General features: G+C 56.6%; 1 long non-coding RNA gene across 1 annotated transcript; it reads right to left on the reverse strand.

The window, feature by feature from the left end:
- Nucleotides 1–9,207: 9,207 nt before the first annotated feature.
- LOC138847003 (uncharacterized) lies at nucleotides 9,208–12,661 on the reverse strand. The gene is made up of 2 exons (XR_011384568.1): nucleotides 12,526–12,661; nucleotides 9,208–10,232 (listed from the first exon to the last, which is right to left on the reverse strand). It is a non-coding gene; the product is annotated as an uncharacterized lncRNA (long non-coding RNA).
- Between the last annotated feature and the right edge of the window lie 7,472 nt (nucleotides 12,662–20,133).

Below are 20,133 nucleotides of genomic sequence, written 5' to 3' on the forward strand. Positions count from 1 at the left end.
CCAGAACTGCGTTTCGCACCAGGACCCAAGCACTGGGCCGGTCTGTGGCTCCTGGGGTGCAGCAGCAGGAAGCCGGATCCCAAGCGCAGGTGCCAGGACTCTGATAGGAGAGACTTAACCTGTGACACCATAATGCCCGCTCCCCCAGGTCCTTAATCTAAACACACCTACAAAAGCCCTTTGGCCATGAAAAGAAACATTCTCAGCTTCTAAGGATCAGGATATGGACATCTCTGGGAGCCATTATTCTGCCTCCCACAGGCCTCAAGCCTGGGTCCTGGCTCCCAGCCACAGAGGGGACAATTTGACTCCAAAGTCAACTGCTCCTGAGAGCGGCTTTGTCTCTGTTTGTCAGGGACTTCTCCGAGACCCACTAATTCCCAAGAGAGATGAGAGCTGGAGCGTTGAATGACGACAGATCAGAAAACGCTGAAGACCTGGAGGAATCAAGGCAGAGGAACAGGGATAGTCTAGCTGTCCTGTGGTCCCTGCACGGCACACACCCCACTTCCCCCGTGGTCTTGGCCACTCCTGCCCTGCACGCATTTCAGCATGGCTCTCCTTTGTACCAAGAAATTCCTCAGCTCCCTGGACTAACATGCCCTTTCTAAACAAAGTCATTCAGGAGCGGACTCCTGGCACAACAGTTGAGATGCCACTTGGAGTGCCTGCGTCCCCTAGTGAAGGGCCTTGGTTAGAGTCTCAGCTCCACTTCCGATCCCAGCTTCTTGCTAATGCACACTCTGGGAGGTAGCAGGTGACAGTAGGTCTCTGCCACCCACGTGGGAAACCTGGATTGAGCTACGGGGCTCCTGGCTTCGGCTTGGCCCAGCCCTGACTGTGGTGTAGGCATTTGGGGAGCAAACCAGCAGATGCGACCTCTCTCTAAGCGCTTCAACTAAAATGAAGCCAAGTGGACTTTTTAAAAAGCATCTTTACCCACTGATGCTACTTCCTAAAACCTGCCGGACTCTGCTGGACAGCCCCACGTTTCACACCGTGGCCTCGGCGCTGTTCCCATCTCTCACCCGTTCCCTATCCCACAGGAACCATGAGCTTGCTCAGACTGACAGACCTGATGGGCCACTTCCCAGCTCAAACCCTCCCTGCACCAATCGGAAGCCAGGAGCTACGAGCTTCTGGACCTCCCAACGCCGGTGCAGGGGCCCAAGCACTGGGAGCTGGGTTGGAAGTGGAGCAGTCAGGACTTGAACCAGCGCCCATATGGGATGCCAGCGCTGCAGGCTGGGGCTTTAACCCACTGCGCCACAGCGCCGGCCCCAGCTTTCACTTTGGATGGAAGGACTCCCCGGACACCCACTCCTGGTCTGGACCAGGAGCCTCAGTCACACCCTGTGCCTCCTCGATAACCACACTCATCCCTGCAGGTGCTTACATAACACTCGCCGAATGAATGGTAGACACTCGCATGTATTTCTGGAGCACCTGGGTACTTGGCCGAGCACTGTGCTGGGCTGTGGGCTACAGAGCAAGCAGAGACCTAGGCCAAACTGCTATTTTCGTGGCACAGAGATGACCTTTAAGCCGGGAAGCTGGGGCATGGGCATTTGGCCTAGCAGTGAAGACCATGGTTAGCACTCTCATGCCCATTTCCCAGTGCCTGGTTTCAGGTCCTGGCTGCACTCCCGACTCCAGTTCCTGCCAGTGCAGACCCTGGGAGGTAGCAGTGGTGACTCAAATAGTTGAGTCCCTGCCACCCACATGGGAGACCTGGATTCGGTTCCTGGCTCCCAGCTTTGACCTGGCCCGGCTGTTGTGTCTGGGGAGTGAACCAACAGTAAGAAGCTTTCTCTGTCTGTCTTGTCTCACTGTCTCTCTGCTCCGCAAGTAAATAAAATTTCAAAAAAGGAGCTGAATGGCAAGACATTGAACAAACAGGCGAGGCAACCTGAGCTATGCCACTAGCTGTCAAGAAACAGTGACTTGTGCAAGGGCCAGAGTGACCAGGGGAGGCCTCTAAGGACATGAGGCTTGAGCTCAGGCTACACAGCAAGATAGGCTGGCTGTGAACTTTGTGGCCAGGAGGTTTGAGGAGGACCATTCCAGATCCTTCCGTGGGGACGTAGCCTGGCCGGCAAAGGAGCAGAGATTGGAGCAAAGGGGAATTTGCAAAGAGGTGACTTGGAGAAGCTGGCGACTGCTGGCCCCTGTGGGTTTTCCAGGTCACAGGCAAGAGTTTTATTTATTTTTTTAAAGAGTTATTTATTTATTTGAAAGAGTTTCAGAGAGAGAAAGATTTTTCATTTACTAGTTCACTATCCAAATGGCCACAATGGCCAGGGCTGGGCCGGGACAAAGCCAGGAGCCTGGAACGCCATCGGGTCTCCCACGCGGGCGTAGGGGCCCAAGCACCTGGGCCGTCACCTGCTGCTGGATCAGAAGCAGAGCTGACAGGACAAGAACAGGTACCTGTAGGGGATGTTGGCATTGCAGGAGGTGGCTTAGCCTGCTGTGCCACGATGGGAGCCCTGGGACGAGGTGTTTTTTTTTTTTTTTTTTTTTTTTAACATTTTATGTATTTATTTTACTTGGGAGACAAAGAGAGGCCTCTCCCATGCTGATTCACTCCCTGGAAGCCAACAACAGCCTAGGCTGCAGCCAAGCTGGAATGGGGAGCCCAGATATCTATCAGGGTCTCCCACATGGGCGGAAGAGACCCAGCGACTGGAGCCATCGCTCGCTGCCTCCCAGGGCCTGCATTAGCAGGAAGCTGGACTCGGGTGCAGAATCGTCCAGCACCCGGTGTGGGTGTCGTAACTGCCAGGCCAAATGTCCACCTGCTGTATACATTTTTTAAAAAGCCCTTGTGTATTCACACACACATCCCACCACACCCCCACTGTCATCACCATCTGCAGATAACTTCTCTTACCCCTGACGGCCTCTCCTGACACTGGGACCTTCCTTCTCGTCCTTCTCACCCCTCAACCTCCTCCTTTCTCCTCCCTGGTTTGCGAGGCCCCTGCTAAAATGCCTTTTTTGCTCATTGCATTTTTTTTAAAATAACAGTTGTATTGAGCTATAATTCACATAGCATAAAATTCACCCCCCTCTTTTTATTTATTTTTTATTTTTTTTAAAGATTTATTTATTTGAAAGAGTTACACAGAGAGAGGAGAGGCAGAGAGAGAGAGAGAGATCTTCCATCTGATGGTTCAACTCCCCAATTGGCCGCAACCGCTGGAGCTGTGCCGATCTGAAGGCAGGAACCAGGAGCTTCTTCCGGGTCTCCCACCTTGGGGCAGGGGACCAAGGACTTGGGCCATCTTCTACTGCTTTCCCAGGCCATAGATCGGAAGAGGAGCAGCCGGGTCTAGAACCGGCGCCCATACAGGATGCTGGCGCTTCAGGCCAGGGTGTTAACCCACTGCGCCAACAGCGCCGGCCCCTCTTTTTATTTTTTAAAGGTTTATTTATTTACTTGAAAGAGTTACATAGAGGAGAGGGAGGGAGAGGTCTTCCATCTGATGGTTCACTCCCCAATTGGCTGCAATGGCTGGAGCTGCGCTGATCCGAAGCCAAGAGCCAGGAGCTTCTTCCAGGTCTCCCACGTGGGTGCAGGGGCCCAAGCACTTGGGTCATTTTCTACTGCTTTCCCAGGCCATAGCAGAGAGCTGGATCGGAAGAGGGGCAGCCAGGACTTGAACCAGCACCCATATGGGATGCTGGCGCTTTCAGGCCAGGGCGTTAACCCACTGCACCACAGTGCCAAACCCCCCCCCCCTTTTTTTAAAGAGATATTTGTTTACTTGAAGGGCAGAGGGACAGAAGGAGAGACAGAGGAGTGAGGTCTTCTACCTGCTGTTCACTCCCAGAAGGCCTAACTGTACCACAATGCCAGCCCCCAGAATTCACCTTGGATAGGAGTTACGCAATGCAGTGGCTATTATCCCTCCACAGGGTTATGCAAACATCACTAACTCCAGAGAATTTTATCACCTTCCGTGCACACACGCACTCAACTCATACTTCTTGGTAGTGACTCCCAGTTCTCACCTCCTTCCGGAACTCTGGTGAGTCACGGTTGTGTGTTTTTTTTTTTTTTTTTTTTTTTTGGACTGGCAGAGTTAGACAGAAAGAAAGGTCTTCCTTCCGTTGGTTCACCCCCCAAATGGCTACTGCGGCTGGCACCCTGTGCCAATCTGAAGCCAGGAGCCAGGTGCAGGTGCATGGCCCAAGGACCTGGGCCATCCTCCACTGCCCTCCCAGGCCACAACAGAGAGCTGGCCTGGAAGAGGAGCAACTGGGACAGAATCCGGCGCCCCGACCGGGACTAGAACCCCGTGTGCTGGTGCCACAGGCAGAGGATTAGCCTATTGAGCCACGGGGCCGGCTGATGAGTCACGTTCTATAGAACTCTTCAGGACACTTTGGTGAGATTGACCCGTGAGTGGGTGCCTTTCTGTCATCAGTGACTCCACGGTGCCCCCGTATGGTAGCACGCATCAGCGCTTCATCCTTTTCATCACAAAATCATATTCCATCGGCTGGATCCGCCAAATTGAGTTTATCCACTCACTGGTTGGAGAACACTTAGAGTATCAGTCAACTTTTTTCCTTATCGCAACACAATACCTTGGGCTTTTAATAAAGGGAAAAGTTTATTTAGTTCAGTTTTGGAGGTTCAGATCCAAGATCAGGTGACCCCTAGATCTGGGCTCTGATGAGGGTGGCTGGTGGCGGATGGCTGAGTGGCGAGCCAGGAAGCTGAGAGAGAGACTGGCTGGGACATCTGAGGTTGTTTGTTTGTTTGTTTGACAGGCAGAGTGGACAGTGAGAGAGAAAGGTCTCCCTTTTCCGTTGGTTCACCCTCCAATGGCCGCCGCGGCAGGCGCATCGCGCTGATCCGAAGGCAGGAGCCAGGTGCTTCTCCTGGTCTCCCATGGGGTGCAGGGCCCAAGCACTTGGGCCATCCTCCACTGCCTTCCCGGGCCACAGCAGAGAGCTGGCCTGGAAGAGGGGCAACCAGGACAGAATCTGGCGCCCTGACCGGGACTAGAACCCGGTGTGCCGGCGCTGCAAGGCGGAGGATTAGCCTAGTGAGCCGCGGCGCCGGCTTGAGGTTTTTCTATAACCAACCTGAGTGGTCTCAGGACAACGGCTTCCGGCTGGCAGTCCCCAAGGACCCACGGACTCCCCTCCAGGTCCACCTCCTGAACAGCATAATTTGACTGTTTCCATCTCTTGGCCACCTTGGGGTTTAATGTCCTGCATGAGTTTGGGAACCAAATCACGCTGAAACCACAGCTCTTGGGCTGTTTCCACCTCTTCACTATGTGGCTTGTGCTGCCACAGACCCGGATGTACAAGTATCTGGTCAACAACCTGCTTTCGGGACCAGCATTGTGGTGTAGCGGGTAAAACCACCACCTGAGTCGCCGGCATCCCACATGGGCGCCAGTTCCTGGCCCAGCTGCTCCACTTCTGATCCAGCTCCCTGCTAATGGCCTGGGAAAGCAGCAGAAGATGGCCCAAGTGCCTGGACCCCTGCTACCCACGGGGCAGACCTGGAAGAAGCTCCAGGCTCCTGGTTTCAGGCAGCTGGCTATTAATGACCAGCTGGGGAGTGAACCAGCAAATGGAAGATCTCTCTCCCTGTCTTTCTGTAACTCTTTCAAGTAAATAAGTGAATCTTACAGGGGAGGAAAAAAAAAAAAAAAAAAAAAAAAAAAAAAAAAAAAAAAAACCTGTTTTCTGTTATCGTGGGTATATACCCAGGAGCAGTGCTGCTGAGTCATAGGGTGGTAATTCTCTTTTTAAAGATTGATTTTATTTGTTTGAAAGGCAGTTACAGAGAGATATTTTCCATCTGTTAGTTCACTGCCCAAATGGCCATAAAGGCCAGGGCTGGGCCAGACAGAAGCCAGGGGCCTCCTTGGGGTCTCCCACGTGGGTGCAGGGACCCAGGCACTCGGGCGTCTCCCGCTGCTTTCCCAGGGGCACTAGCAGGGAGCTGGATGGGAAGTGGAGCAGCCGGGACTTGAAAGGGTGCCCGCATGGGATCTGGCGTCGCAGGTGTGGCTTTAGCCACTGAGCCACAGCACTGGCCCCATGAGGTGCTAAGTCTATCTTTACTTTTTTTTTTTTTTTTTTTTTAATTTGAAAGGAAGCGTTACAGAAAGCGAGAGTGGGCCAGGCAGAAGCCAGGAGCCAGAACTCCACCTGGGTCTCCCACGCGGGTGGCCGGGACCCACGACCCGAGGCAGCACTGGCGGGAAGTGGAGCCGGGGCGCCCCGTTTTCGGCCGGAAGCTGCTCCTCCTGGGCAGCCACACTCCAGGCTCTGGCTCCTTTCTCCTCAGGACCCTCGAGGGGCGCCGGGGGAGCTCCAGCTGTAGGGGCTGCTCAGGGTCACGCGCGGGGACTGCCCGCCTGCCGCCATCCCTTATCTCTCCACAAGCGGGACTAGCCCTCGGGACCCCCGCCCCAGGCGGCCCGCGCAGCAGCCCCCGGGACCCCCGCCCCAGGCGGCCCGCGGAGCAGCCGCCGGGACCCCCGCCCCAGGCGGCCCGCGCAGCAGCCCCCGGGACCCCCGCCCCAGGCGGCCCGCGGAGCAGCCCCCGGGACCCCCGCCCCAGGAGGCCCGCGCAGCAGCCCCCGGGACCCCCGCCCCAGGCGGCCCGCAGCCCACACCGCGTGGGCGTGGCCGGGCGCGGCCTTTCCGGCCCAGTCCGGTCGCTCCTTCCTGCTGAGTCACGGCCTCCGCGCAGGGCGGGGCGGGGCGGGGGCGGGGGAGGAGGTGGAGCCTGTTGCGGGGGTGAGACCCCCCCCACCCTCCCTCGGGGGCCCCGCCTCTGGCACCGCAGCCGCTTTCTGATTGGAGAGCCTGGGAGCCGGGGAAGCCAATCACAGGAAGCTGCAGAGGGCGGGTGGGGCGGGGTCGAGGGCGAAGGCGACGCCCTCTGCGCCCTGAGAATCCTCCTCTCCGGCCGCGCCCCTCGGCGGGCAGCGAAGTGGCCTGGGCGGGGTCGCGGGCTGCTGGACCGCCCGGTGTGTAGGTTTGCGGCCTGCGCTGGGGCGGGACGGAAAGGTCGAGAAGCTCTCTGTTAGAGCTTGCGGTGTAGGCGACCGTTTCTGTGTTTGCCATCCCTCTCCTATAGGCTCGGGCTGGGCCCTTGGCTGTCCTCCACAGAGGGCAGGACTGACCGGAATCCAATTCTCAGGGAAACCGGGATGAGGAGGGAAGCCGACCCCCACGCGCACTGGACTGAGACTAACACAGCCAGCTGCGCCTGGAAGCACCCAGCAAAGGTGCGGGGGCCGGTGCAGGGGTCACACGGAGGATGACCACGATGGCTGGCTGGCGCAGGGCGAGGCTGAAGTTGCCCACGTGGGTGGCAGGGGTCAGCTACTTGAACCCGTGGTTGCAGTCAGAAGCGGGGTGGGGACTCCGGCCTCCGAACTGCAGTGCCCAATGCCCGCCAGCCAGTGAGGGGCTCTGAGAGGTGTGCAAGGCTGGGAGGGGGTTTCTGGATCTGGGAGGCTGAGCCATCCAGAGGGTCGCTCTTCTGGGTGTAGCCCGGAAGCTCTGTCTCCACCCAGGCCCAACCTCTGCACCTGCTGCTTCCTGGTGTGTTTGTGGTGCAGCTCAGCGGGCTACTCAACGAGATGTAGGAACCCCTTCCTTGTGCCAGCAGGGTGGCAAGGCCATTCCCAGGGCAAACCAAGGGCCTGCTCGCCTAGAGCCAGGTCTGTCCAGCTGGCAGGCAGACCAGTGGTTGCATCAGCGTTGCAAGAGCGTTTCAAAATATTCGTGGAAAATGCAATGATAAGTTCATTTTAGTGCAAATGTTTTGAAATCCATGCATTTTTTTGCATAATACCTTTTTTCCATGAATTTTTTTTTAAAAAGAAGTATTTATTTATTTGAAAGGCAGAGTAACAGAGAGAGATCGGGACCTTCCATTCACTTCTGTTCCCCCCAATGGTCACCATAGCACTGGCCAGACCAGGCCAAAGCCTGGAGCCAGGAACTCCCTCTGATCTCTGCTATGGGTGGCAGGAAGTGGCTTAAGCCACTGTGCCACAGTGCCAGCCCTGGAAAGGGGTTAATTTGGCTCACAATTTTGGAGGTGGAAAGTCCAAGATCCCTGTGTTCAGCCTCTAGTGAGGGCCTGACTGTGGGTGGCATCCTACTGGCAGATGCACATAAGTGAGACAGGAACCTGTAGTACCATTAGGAGCACACCCCCCGGTTACCTAATGACTTCCCACTAGGCCCCACCTCTTTTTAAGTTCAAAATTTCTTTTTTAAAAAATATTTATTTATTTGAAAGGCAAAGTTTGGGGGGCTTCCATCAGCTCGCTCACTCCCCAAATGGCTATGACAGTCAGGGCTGGACCAGGCTGAAGCCATGAGCCTTTTCTGGGTCTCCCACATGGGTGCAGGGGCCCAAAAACTTGGACTATCTTCTGCTGCTCTCCCAGATGCATCAGCAGGGAGCTGGATTGGAAGTGGAGTGGCGAGGACTCAAACCAGCGCCCATATAGGATGCTGGCGCCACAGGTGGCAGCTTGACCCACTAGGCCACAGCACCAGCCTCTAGGCACCACCTCCTAAAGGTGCCTCCACCAGGGACAGGCGTTTGGCACAGGGATTAAGTCACTGCTTAGGATACCTGTATGACATCCTATGTGGGAGTGCCTGGTTCAAGTCCTGGCTGCTCCACTTCTGATCCACCTGCCTGTTGATATGCACCCTGAGAGGCAAATATTGGATTCCTTTCACCCATACGGGAAACCTGGACTGAATCCCTGGTTCCTGCCTTCTGTCTGGCCCGCCCCTGGCTAATGCAGGCATTTTGGGGGAGGAGGGTGGTAAACCAATAGATGGAAGATCTCTCTGCCTTTTGAATAAAAATAGATTTTTAAAAAGCTTTCAAAAACATTCCAGTAGCTCAGGGCTCTTACTCACCACTCCTTTGTCCCTAAGCCCAGGACTGAACCCTGATGCCATTACAGCAAGGAGGAAATGACATGTTTCCCTGCTGTGTCCAAGTTCTTGGTCTCAGATGGCGGCTCTCCACCCCCTCCTGCTCTCCAAGGCCTCCTGGCCTCATCCTGCCTGTGTGCCACTCATTTGTCTGTTCATTTATTCCAACGTCTGGTAGGTGAGACAAATAATTGCATGGGATAAGAGGCCAGGCCCAGGTGCTTCTTCTCCCCATCTACACCTATCCAAACACATGGCCTTCAGATTTATTTATTTATCTGAGAGGTAGAGTTACAGAGAGGCAGAGAGAGAGAGAGAGAGAGGGCCTTCCATTCACTGGTTCACTCCCCCAAATGGTCACAACGGCCTGAGCTGCACCAATCCAAAGCCAGGAGCCAGGAGCTTCTTCCAGGTCTCCCACACGGGTGCAGGAGCCCGAGGACGTGGGTCATCTTCCACTGTTTTCCCAGACCACAGCAGAGAGCTGGATCGGAAGAGAAGCAGCCAGGACACAAACTTGAGCCTATATGGGATGCCGGCACTGCAGGTGGAGGCTTAGCCCACTATGCCACAGCGCCAGCCCCCAATCCATAGCGTTCAAACCCAGTTTAAATGCTCCCTCGTCCAGCTCCCCAGAACTTGGACTAGGAATGGCCTTGGCTTCTGCCCCTGAGGCTCGCCATGGTTTTTCTCCAAAGTCTCCACACTGTGGTCTCCTACAAGGGCTTGGAGTGTACACGCATCGTATCCTACAGATGGTCCGCTCTTTGGGGACAGAGTCCCTGTGAAGTTTAACGTTGTCGTCTATGGAGCCCAGCACAGTAGCAGCTGGACACTGTTGGTGTGGTTCAATGGATGCTTCATAGTCTTGAACTTCGGTTTTCCCCCCTTACAAAATGGACACAGTAAGTTTCACTTCCCAGTGTGGCCAGGTGGCTCAAGTGAGACAATGCTTGTGAGTCCCCGGGCAAGCGGGAGCCTGCGAAGCTCTGTGCAGACGTGGGCTGTTGTTAATAATAATGCGGCAGTCTTGAGGGTGGAGCTGGACTCAGGCAGAGAGCAGGCGCCCCTGATGGTGACAGAGGGACTCAGTCTGCAGAAACCCAAATGTGGGCAGCTACGTTGCAGGGGAAAGAGAAGCCGGTTGGAGGTTGGAGCCCAGTTCCTAGTCTGCCCACAGTGCCAGAGGGCGTTGGTGCTGGTGCTGGTGGTGGTGACCTGGGCAGGTCAGCCCCTTCTCCGAGCATCAGCCTCTGCACCTGCTGTATAGAACTGAAAACCTGGCGGCAAAGAGATGAGCGAGGCCCTGGTGAGAACAGGGCCCCGGAGGAACACCCGTGACAATGGGCAAATACTGTGCAGCTGGGAGGCCGCAGTGGGGTCGGCGACCGCCCCTTTGCAGGCGTCACCTTTGCCCTCCCATCCCCCGGCTGGGTCAGCCAGGAGCTCCTTTCCCTGGGAGACTGGGCATAATTTCTGGCCCAGGGTGGTGCTCACAGATCTGTTGAATAAATGAATAAACAAGTGGAAGCCCGGGCGGGGGAGCTCTACTGCACTGATCCTAAAGCACCAGAGGCCCCGATACTAACAGGTCAACGAGGCACCCTCTACCCACCATCTCCACTGCCACCACCAGCGTCCAAACCAGCAGCAGCTCCCCCTGCAGCCCCGGCTGCCCCTCTTCCCATCCAGCTCCCTGCTAATGCGCCTTGGGAAGGCAGCGAAAGATGGTGCCGAAGTGCTCAGATCTCTGCACCCACGTGGGAGATCCGAATGCAGCCTGGCCCAGCCCTGGCTGTTGTGGACATTTCGGAAGTGAACCAGCAGATGGAAAACCTCTGTGGCCAGTGCTGCGGCTCAGTAGGCCAATCCTCTGCCTTGCGGCGCCAGCACACCGGCTTCTAGTCCCGGTCAGGGTGCCGGATTCTGTCCCGGTTGCCCCTCTTCCAGGCCAGCTCTCTGCTGTGGCCCAGGAGTGCAGTGGAGGGTGGCCCAAGTGCTTGGGCCCTGCACCCCATAGGAGACCAGGAGGAAGCACCTGGCTCCTGCCTTGGGATAGGTGCGGCGCGCTGGCTGCAGCACGCCGGCCATGGCGGCCATTGGAGGGTGAACCAACGGCAAAAGGAAGACCTTTCTCTCTGTCTCTCTCTCTCACTGTCCACTCTGCCTGTCAAAAAAAAAAAAAAACAAAAACTAACAAACCTCTGTGTCTCCTCCTCCTCTCCCTCCTCCCCCCTCCTCCCCTTCCTCCTCCTCCTCCTCTTCTTCTTCTCTTTCTCTCTCTCTCTATAACTCGGCCTTTCAAATGAATGTTTAAAGAATGCTATTTCCTTTACAAATTACTCTGCCCCAAGTATCTCATTATAGTCTCGGAAAATGGACTAAGATGCCCCTTCTGCGCCCGCATGCTTGCTCCAGGGAAGCCCTGAGCACACCCCTCCTTCTGTCTGTACTGTCTGTGGGAAGCAGGCTCCCTGGGCTGGGACTTCCTGCTGCAGGGAGGAGGAGGCCCAGCTGCCTGGCGCAGTGGCCTCTGCCCTCACAGGGCAGCCATCCATCCTGCACTGATTGGGTCCAGCCCAGCTGTTTCCGGGACGAGTCGTGGGCGCCCGGCCAGCCTGCTCAGCACTTTGTCTCCCTGTCTGTGTCTCGAGCAATCTGTCTTCCTGTCGCTCTCTGTGTCAGATCCTTGAACCTCTCTCTCTCTCTCCCTCTTGTTCTCTGTCTCCACACTGCTTCTCTGTCATTATTCTTTAAATCATCTCTCTTTTTCTTTCTCTGCCTGAGATCTCCCCGCCCTGTGCCAGGAGTAACCGGAGGACACCCAGCCCTTAGGAATCACGCTTGCCTTCCCTCTGCCTGGTGCCTCTCTTTAGCCACCTCCATGAACCTCTGGATAAAACAAACAAAATTACCAAGAGAGGAGCACCATGCTCATGCTCCAATTTGTTCCACTCCTGCCTCGGGGTGAACCTAAGAGGCCCGAATCACCCTCATGTCACAGGGATGGATGTGCTGCCCAGGGTTACAGAGCAAGATGCTGGGTTGGGGGGCGGGGCTCTGTCCCAGGCAGAACTGAAAAGTGGGGCTGTCCAAGCCTTAGGCTTGTGCTGCCTGCCCCCTTCCCGGGGGCTCGGGGCCCACAGCTCCAGGCACCGTCCCTTTCCCCTATCGCCTAGGGGCCTCTTAGCTGTACTTTCCCTCCTTCCCCAGCCCTTACCTCTTCCTGGGGGGTTCCGGTACCCCCAGGACCCAGCATCCTCTACTGGAGCCACTCAGGATGCACCTGTCACGCCTGGGCCTCAGCCCTCCTTCAGCTGGCTCCCCCGTCCCAGGGGCTTCTGTGGGTCCTGGGGGGCTCTCAGACCGTGACATCCCACTGACCTCTGGCAGGCTGGCTCCACTGTCCCCCTCTGTCTCAGGGTCCTCCAGGCCTCCAGTCCCTGATGCCTCCGCTGACTTCCCTCCCTGCCTGACTTGTCCCTGCACTCACTCCCTTGACCTCTGGGCTCCCTGTCCCCGGTCCCTTGGCTGCAGAAGCCCCCTGCCCGCTCTGGGTAGTCTGATTCTGACCTTCTCTGCTCCCACGCACGCACGCTGGCTGAGGGCCCCTGGAGAAAACCCCAGGGCCGGGCAGACGGAGGGCCCTCAGCACGTGGCCTCCGGGCCCAGGCAGTCCCGGAAGGGCCGGTCGCTCCGGCTGTTCCCGGCCGTTCCCGAGGAGGCTCTGCCAGTTTGCAGCCTCCCCTCCTCCTCCTGTGACTCAGCAGATGACTTCAGCGTCTACTGCTCAGAGAAACAGCTCCCCGGGAGCCTGCCTGCTGTCGGCCGGCCCAGCAGTGGTCCTAACACCATCCCTCTCCGCGCTCCTGACCCTCCCCCCTTTCTCCCCTCCACAGCCCCTAACCCTCTGGTCTCCTGCAACGAAGCTCTTCCAACTCGGATGGACCCCTCCTGCTGCCTGGGGCCGGCCCCTCCCTGCTTCCCCTGAGCAGTCAATTCTTCCGCAAGTCTCCATGCTTCTCCCTACCCCCCACCCCCCCCAACCTCAATGGCTCTAATTGGCCCCTCCCCCAACAATTGCACCTGCCAAGGTCAATGGAGATGCCCTAATGCATGCATGGCCTTCTCTTCTGTCATTACATGACTCTTTGTGGGGACATCTGGCTGGCCCTGTAGTGGAGCACACCATGGGCCATGTCCTTCTGTGGTCCACAAGACACACAGACCCCTGGCTTCCCCCACCCCCCATGCCTCCTCCATGTCTCCTAGTGAGTCCGTCGTCCTTGGCTTGCCCCTGCTGCTTCCTCTTCTGTGACCAAAGGCTCCACTTCTGTCTTATTTAGTCTTCTGTGGCTCTAACAGAGCACTCAAGACAGGTAATTGATACGTAAGAGAGGGGCAGGTTTGGCCTAGAGATTGGGACACCGGTTGGGATGCCTGCATCCCATGGAGTACTTGGATTCGAGTCCCGGCTCTGGCTTCTGACTCTAACTTCCTACCAGTGCAGATGCCTGGAACCCGCAGTCATTGGGCCCCTGCCGCCTGTGTGGGAGGAACACCTGGACGGAGCTCCGGGCTCCTGGCTTTATCCTGGCCCAGCCCTGGCTCTTGCAGACACCTGGGGAAGTGAACCAGCAAGATGGAATTTCTGTTGGTCTCTCTGCCTCTCAAATAGATTTTGTAAAACAAAATTTTACAGAAAAAAAATTTGTTTTGGCTCATGGTTCTGAAAATCCAGGAGCAGGGCACCAGTATGTGCTCAACTTCTGGTGAGGGCTCCGTGCTCCTTCAACTCACGGCAGGAGGCAGAGGGAAGCAGGCCCACGCAGAGGAGAGTGGGGGGCCGGATCCCCCTAACAGAGCCCATCCCTGCCAGGAAAGCATGAATCCATTCATGAGGTCTCCGAACACCTCCCACCGGGCCCCAGCTCGGTGGACTTCCGGGGGCTCACTCAAACCACAGCCCCTGCCCACTGAGGCCTCGGATCTCCGTTCCCAGCCCCTGTCTGCACATCTCACCTGGATACCCTTTCACACTCAGCACTTCCCGAACGGAGCTCATTATCTCAGAGATGGGACCGCCCCATGCATCCATTTTCCTGGGAGTCATTCTGGCCATCTCCTCCTCCCGTGTCCACCACCACTGCTCTGACCCAACCCCCACCTCCTCCTCCTGGGGCTACTACAGGAACCTTCCAATGGCTTTCCACTCAATTCTCCCTCTCTCTCTTTCTCTCTCTCAAAGATTTATTTATTTGAAAGGTGGAGTTACAGAGAGAGAGAGAAGAAGAGACAATGATCTTCCATCTGCTGGTTCACTCCTCAAATGGCTGCAACGGCCAGGAGCTTCCTCCGGGTCTCCCATGTGGGTGCAGGGGCCATCCTCAGCTGCTTTCCCAGGTGCATTAGCAGGGAGCTGGATTGGAAGTGGAGCAGCCAGGACTCAAACCTGCATTGATATGGGATGCCAGCTCTGCAGGAAGTGGCTTAACCTGCTGTGCCACAGCTCTGGCCCTCCCCTCTCCCCCAAATACACTCTGAATCCCAGCTGTCAGAGTGGCTGTTCCGAAATGCAAATCAGATCCCTTCTTTCTTTCTTTCTTTCTTTCTTTCTTTCTTTCTTTCTTTCTTTCTTTCTTTCTTTCTTTCTTTTCTTTTTACAGGCAGAGTGGACAGTGAGAGAGAGAGACAGAGAGAAAGGTCTTCCTTTGCCATTGGTTTACCCTCCAATGGCCGCCAAGGCCGGCGCGCTGTGGCCGGCGCACCGCGCTGATCCGATTGATCTGATGGCAGGAGCCAGGTGCTTTTCCTGGTCTCCCATGGGGTGCAGGGCCCAAGCACGTGGGCCATCCTCCACTGCACTCCCGGGCCACAGCAGAGAGCTGGCCTGGAAGAGGGGCAACCGGGACAGAATCTGGCGCCCCGACCGGGACTAGAAGCCGGTGTGCCGGCACCACAAGGCGGAGGACTAGCCTAGTGAGCCGCGGCGCCTGCCAGATCCCACCTTTCTAACCCCTGGTGCCTCTCAGGAACTTCTTACTTATCCTCCCCTCCCCCACACTTAGAACCCCGGAAATTCCCCAGCTGTCACTCACAGCCAGGAAATCCCCAGGACATCACTGGATGCTTCTCATCTGCGGCGTAACTGGCGTTCAGATGGTTTCAGTGACAGCAAGAAGACAGGTTTCAGAATTTGGGGCTGGCTTTGTGGCGTAGCGGGTTAAACCGCCTGCCACCCGCAGGGCCATATCCTATATAGGCACCATGCCGGCGCCGTGGCTCACTAGGCTAATCCTCCGCCTAGCGGCGCCGGCACACCGGGTTCTAGTCCCGGTCGGGGCGCCGGATTCTGTCCCGGTTGCCCCTCTTCCAGGCCAGCCCTCTGCTGTGGCCAGGGAGTGCAGTGGAGGATGGCCCAGGTGCTTGGGCCCTGCACCCCATGGGAGACCAGGAAAAGCACCTGGCTCCTGGCTCCTGCCATCGGATCAGCGCGGTGCGCCGGCCGCAGCGCGCCGGCCGCGGCGGCCATTGGAGGGTGAACCAACGGCAAAGGAAGACCTTTCTCTCTGTCTCTCTCTCTCACTGTCCCCTCTGCCTATTAAAAAAAAAAAAAAAAAAAAAAAAAACACAACCTATGTAGGCACCATTTCAAGTCCTGGCTGCTCCACTTCTGATCCAGCTCCCTGCTAATGTGCCTGGGAAAGCAACAGAGGATGGCCCAAGTGCTTGGGCCTCTGCACCCACGTAGGAGACCTGGATGAACTCCTGGCCATTTGGGCCATTGTGGCCACTTGGGGAGTGAACCAGTAGACAGAAGACCTTTCTCAGTCTCTCCCCCCCCACCAACTCTGCTTTTCAAATAAATTAATTAAAAAAAATTTCAGAATTCACCCAAGGGGCTAGTTTCGAGTAGGTGGATCAGTGATTTCTCGTTTTGCACAGGAGGGACAGAGATGCAGCGAAAAGCTGTCATTGGTTTCAGATTGTTCGCCAAGCCACTGGGGGAACCGGGTGTCCAGCGCTCTGTTTGCTGTGCTGGCTCTGCGCCTAGGATGGCTGCAGCGGCCACAGTGCACCTGCAAACTGCTCTCCCTCGGTTTCCAGCAGAACCTTGACACTGACTCACCCTCCCACCCCACCCCGCATCCAGACCGCACCTCTTCTTGTGCCATGAGTGAGCCCTCTGTCCCCTCCCACCCTGCCCGCCTTTCTGTGTGTGCATCCTTCCACAGATGGGGTTAGACATAAACTCCGGGAGCTGGCACTGTAGGCTAGTGGGTAAAGTCACCACCTACAGGGCCAGCATCCCATATCAGCACCAGTTCAAGTCCCAGCTGCTCCACTTCCCATCCAGCTCCCTGCTGATGCACCTGGGGAAGCAGCAGCAGATGGCCCAAGCGCTTGGACCCCTGCACCCACACGGGAGACCTGGAAGAAGCTCCTGGCTTCTGGCTTCAGTTAGGACCATCTCTGGCCATTGCAGCCATTTGGGGAGTGAACCAGCAATAAAATAAACCCAGGTGATGCTTGCATCCCGAATCAGAGTCCCAGCTACTTTGCTTCTGACCCAGCTTCTTATGAATGTACCTGGGAAGTCAGCAGACGATGGCCTGAGTACTTGGGCCCCTGCCAGCCATGTGGGAGGCTCCGCTGGGAGCTCCAGGCTCCTGGCTTCAGCCTGAACCCAGGCCTGGCTAATGTGGGCATCTGAGGAATGAATCAGCAGATGGAAGATCACTCTCTCATTCTGTCTTTCCCTCTCTCTGTGTGTCTCCAACTTTCAAATTAAAATATATATCTATATATATATATTTTTTTTGAGACGAGATGTGCACATAGGTGTGCTTTCTGTGGTTCTGAAAAGCGGCCAACAAAGCAGAAATTCCCGCTGAGGGGGACTCCTGGGTGGAGACGCACGCACGGGTTTGCCATCCAGCCCCTTCTCTTACTTGCCTCGCAACCCGGCAGGTTCCTGGACCTTGCTGTGTCGCAGAGTCCTCATCAGCCACGTGGCTTCCTGCCAAGGTCCGAGCGTGTCCCCCAAAGTTCACGTGTGAGAAACGTGATCCTCGGCTTCCGGAGCTGATGGTATTTGGTGGACAGAACCTGCTGTCTCAAGGCCGGCGCCGCGGCTCACTAGGCTAACCCTCCGCCTTGCAGCGCAGGCACACCGGGTTCTAGTCCCGGTCAGGGCACCGGATTCTGTCCCGGTTGCCCCTCTTCCAGGCCAGCTCTCTGTTATGGCCAGGGAGTGCAGTGGAGGATGGCCCAAGTGCTTGGTCCCTGCACCCCATGGGAGACCAGGAGAAGCACCTGGCTCCTGCCATTAGATCAATCGGATCAGCACGGTGCACCGGCCGCAGCAGCCGTTGGAGAGTGAACCAATGGCAAAGGAAGACCTTTCTCTCTGTCTCTCTCACTGTCCACTCTGCCTGTCAAAAAAAAAAAAAAAAACAAAAAAACAAAAAAAACAACCTGCTGTCTCTCCTGGGGACTGTGCGATGTGGAGACCAAAGGGCTCGCACACGTTGGCCTCACATATAAAAGGCTGTTGGGGGAGGAGCAAGGGCTCTAATTCTACCGGGAGGTGGAAATGGGGAGAAAGGACTGGGGACATGAGGGCTGGCCCCCGGCACGAGAGAGAGCTCAGTGGGCAAACAGCTTGTGGCTGGAGGTGGCCAGCAGCCATAAGGGCCTCCCTTACTGGACGAGGGTCCCTCTGCAGGCTGTTCCAGTTTGCCAGCCCCAACTGCAGTCAGACGGGGAAGGCAGCCGGTCGAACACGATGCAGGCCCGATGCTGCTGTGTCATCTCTGCTTGCTGAAGGCCCCGGTGGGGACAGCCCCTCTCTCCTCGGCCTGTCCGCAGGCTCCGAGCAGGGGCTGGTGCTGAGTGCCTGCGCCTGCCTCCTGGCCCTGCTGCAGCCTGGGCTCCCGTCTGCCTGCTGCGTCAGCACCGGTGTTCCTATTACGGGACCAAGTGGGATTTGCACTCTCCAAGGATGAGTGCCGGGCTGATGCAGCAGAACCGCCAACCTCAGAGACCGCCAGCTCCCCGGCCCTTCCAGCCGCTCCCGGAAGGCCGCGTGGCCATTTTGCTTCCTTTTCAGGCAGCTCAGCTTGGGCTCTCTCAGAGCAGACCACACGTAGAGGACAAACCATGCACAGAGCTTTGCAAACACCTAGAGTCTCAGACCGCACTGCTGGGTCTAGATTGAGCCTGGGGTTCTGTCCCAGCCCAGGTGGAAGAGCTCTGCTCAGCATCTCCCAGAAGCTGCAAGCCAGGCCCAGCTTCTCTGTTGCTTCTGCTCCCTCACTCCCACGCCATCACTGGACAGCTACCGCGGATGGAGAAATGCCTTCCTTTAAAAAAAAAAAGTTATGGGCTGTTGTGAGGCACAATGGGTTGATGCCCTAGCCTGAGGTGCTGGCATCCCATATGGGCAATGGTTCATGACCCCGCTGCTCCTCTTCTGATCCAGCTCTCTGTTGTGGCCTGGGAAAGCAGTAGAAGATGGCCCAAGTCCTTGGGCCCCTGCACCCACGTGGCAGACCTGGAGGAGGAAGCTCCTGGTTCCTGGCTTCGGATTGGCGCAGCTCCGGCCGTTGTGGCCAGTTGGGGAGTGAACCATCAGATGGAAGACCTGTCTCTCTCTCTCTCTCTGCTTTTCCTCTCTCTGTGTAGTTCTGACTTTCAAATAAATAAATAAATCTTAAAATTTTTTTTTGACAGGCAGAGTGGACAGTGAGAGAGAGACAGAAAGGTCTTCCTTTTTTGCCGTTGGTTCACCCTTTAATGGCCGCTGCGGCCGGCGCGCTGCGGCCGGCACACTGTGCTGATCCGATGGCAGGAGCCAGGTGCTTCTCCTGGTCTCCCATGGGGTGCAGGGCCCAAGCACTTGGTGCAGCAGGCAGAGGATTAACCTACCGTGCCACGGTGTCGGCCCCATCTCTTCTTTCTGAAACATGTATGTATGTATGTATTTGCAAGGCACAGAGACAGGAAGAGAGAGCGCTCTAGCGTTTTGTTCACTTCCCAAATGCCCACAGCAGATGGGACTGGCCAAGGACATACACCGGGATCCGGGAACTCAATCCAAGTCTCCCACATTGGTGGCCACAGCCAGACTCCTTGAGCCATCACCGTGGCCTCTCAGGATCCGCCTTAACAGGAAGCTGGAACCAGAACCAGGAGCCGAACCCAGGTGAGACAGGATAGACCCGGGCTCACTCACTCAAGCGCCTTCCCACCTGCCATGTATCCATCATTTCCGGCTCCAGACCAACCAGGAGCAAAGGGTGTCCAGACCCTAACTGCAGAAGACCCCCTGTGGCCCAGATGGGACCCTCTGGCGTGGCGGTAGTGAGCATGCCATGTGTGAGAAGCCCAGCAGCTCACGTGCAGAGCCCCAGACCAGGTGCGGATGGAGGCGCTGTGTGCCGAGGGAGAACCGCCATACCTCCCTGACTAACAAAGACCCCTGCCCAGCTCCCACCATGGAGCCACTCACCAGGACCTCTCTCCACTGTGCTGTCTCCCTTTATGGGACCATAAGCCTCTAACTGACCTTGTCTGGGTTGCAACGCACATCGGCTTCTTGTCAATATCTGTTCGCGAGTGAACCCCTGAACCTGGGTCCGGTATCACAGGTGTGCCCATGTGAGACGTGGGCATCCCAACTGCTGGGTTAGACGTCTGCTCTCTGGATTTCCTTCTTATTAAAAAATATTGAAAGGCAGGGTGAGAGAGGAAAGAAGAGAGAGAGTGAGAGAGAGAGAATATGAATGAATCTTCTATCCATTAGTCTACTCCCCAAATGATCACAGAACAGTCCGGCCTGGGCCAGGCTGAAGCCAGGAGTCTGGAAACCTACCCGGGTCTCCCACATGGGTGGCAGGGGCCCAAGCACTTGGGCCATCCTCTGCTGCCTTCCCTGGATCAGAAGTGGAGCAGCTGGGACTAGAACCAGCACTCTTGATGGGATGCCAGCATCACAGACAGCCGCTTAACCTCCTGTGCCTCACGCTGGCCCCATGAATTTCCTGCTTGAAGCAGGGTGTCTTTTTCATTGGCTCAAACCTCCCTGAGCACCTGCTACGTGAGCAGCCTGGAGACTGGAGGTGGCTCGGATGGAATCTGTCTTGGAGGAATGCATTTGGGTGAGGCCAGGGAAGGCAG

This window comes from Oryctolagus cuniculus, chromosome 19 (assembly GCF_964237555.1).
Source record: "Oryctolagus cuniculus chromosome 19, mOryCun1.1, whole genome shotgun sequence".
In the NCBI taxonomy this organism is placed as follows: Eukaryota; Metazoa; Chordata; class Mammalia; order Lagomorpha; family Leporidae; genus Oryctolagus; species Oryctolagus cuniculus.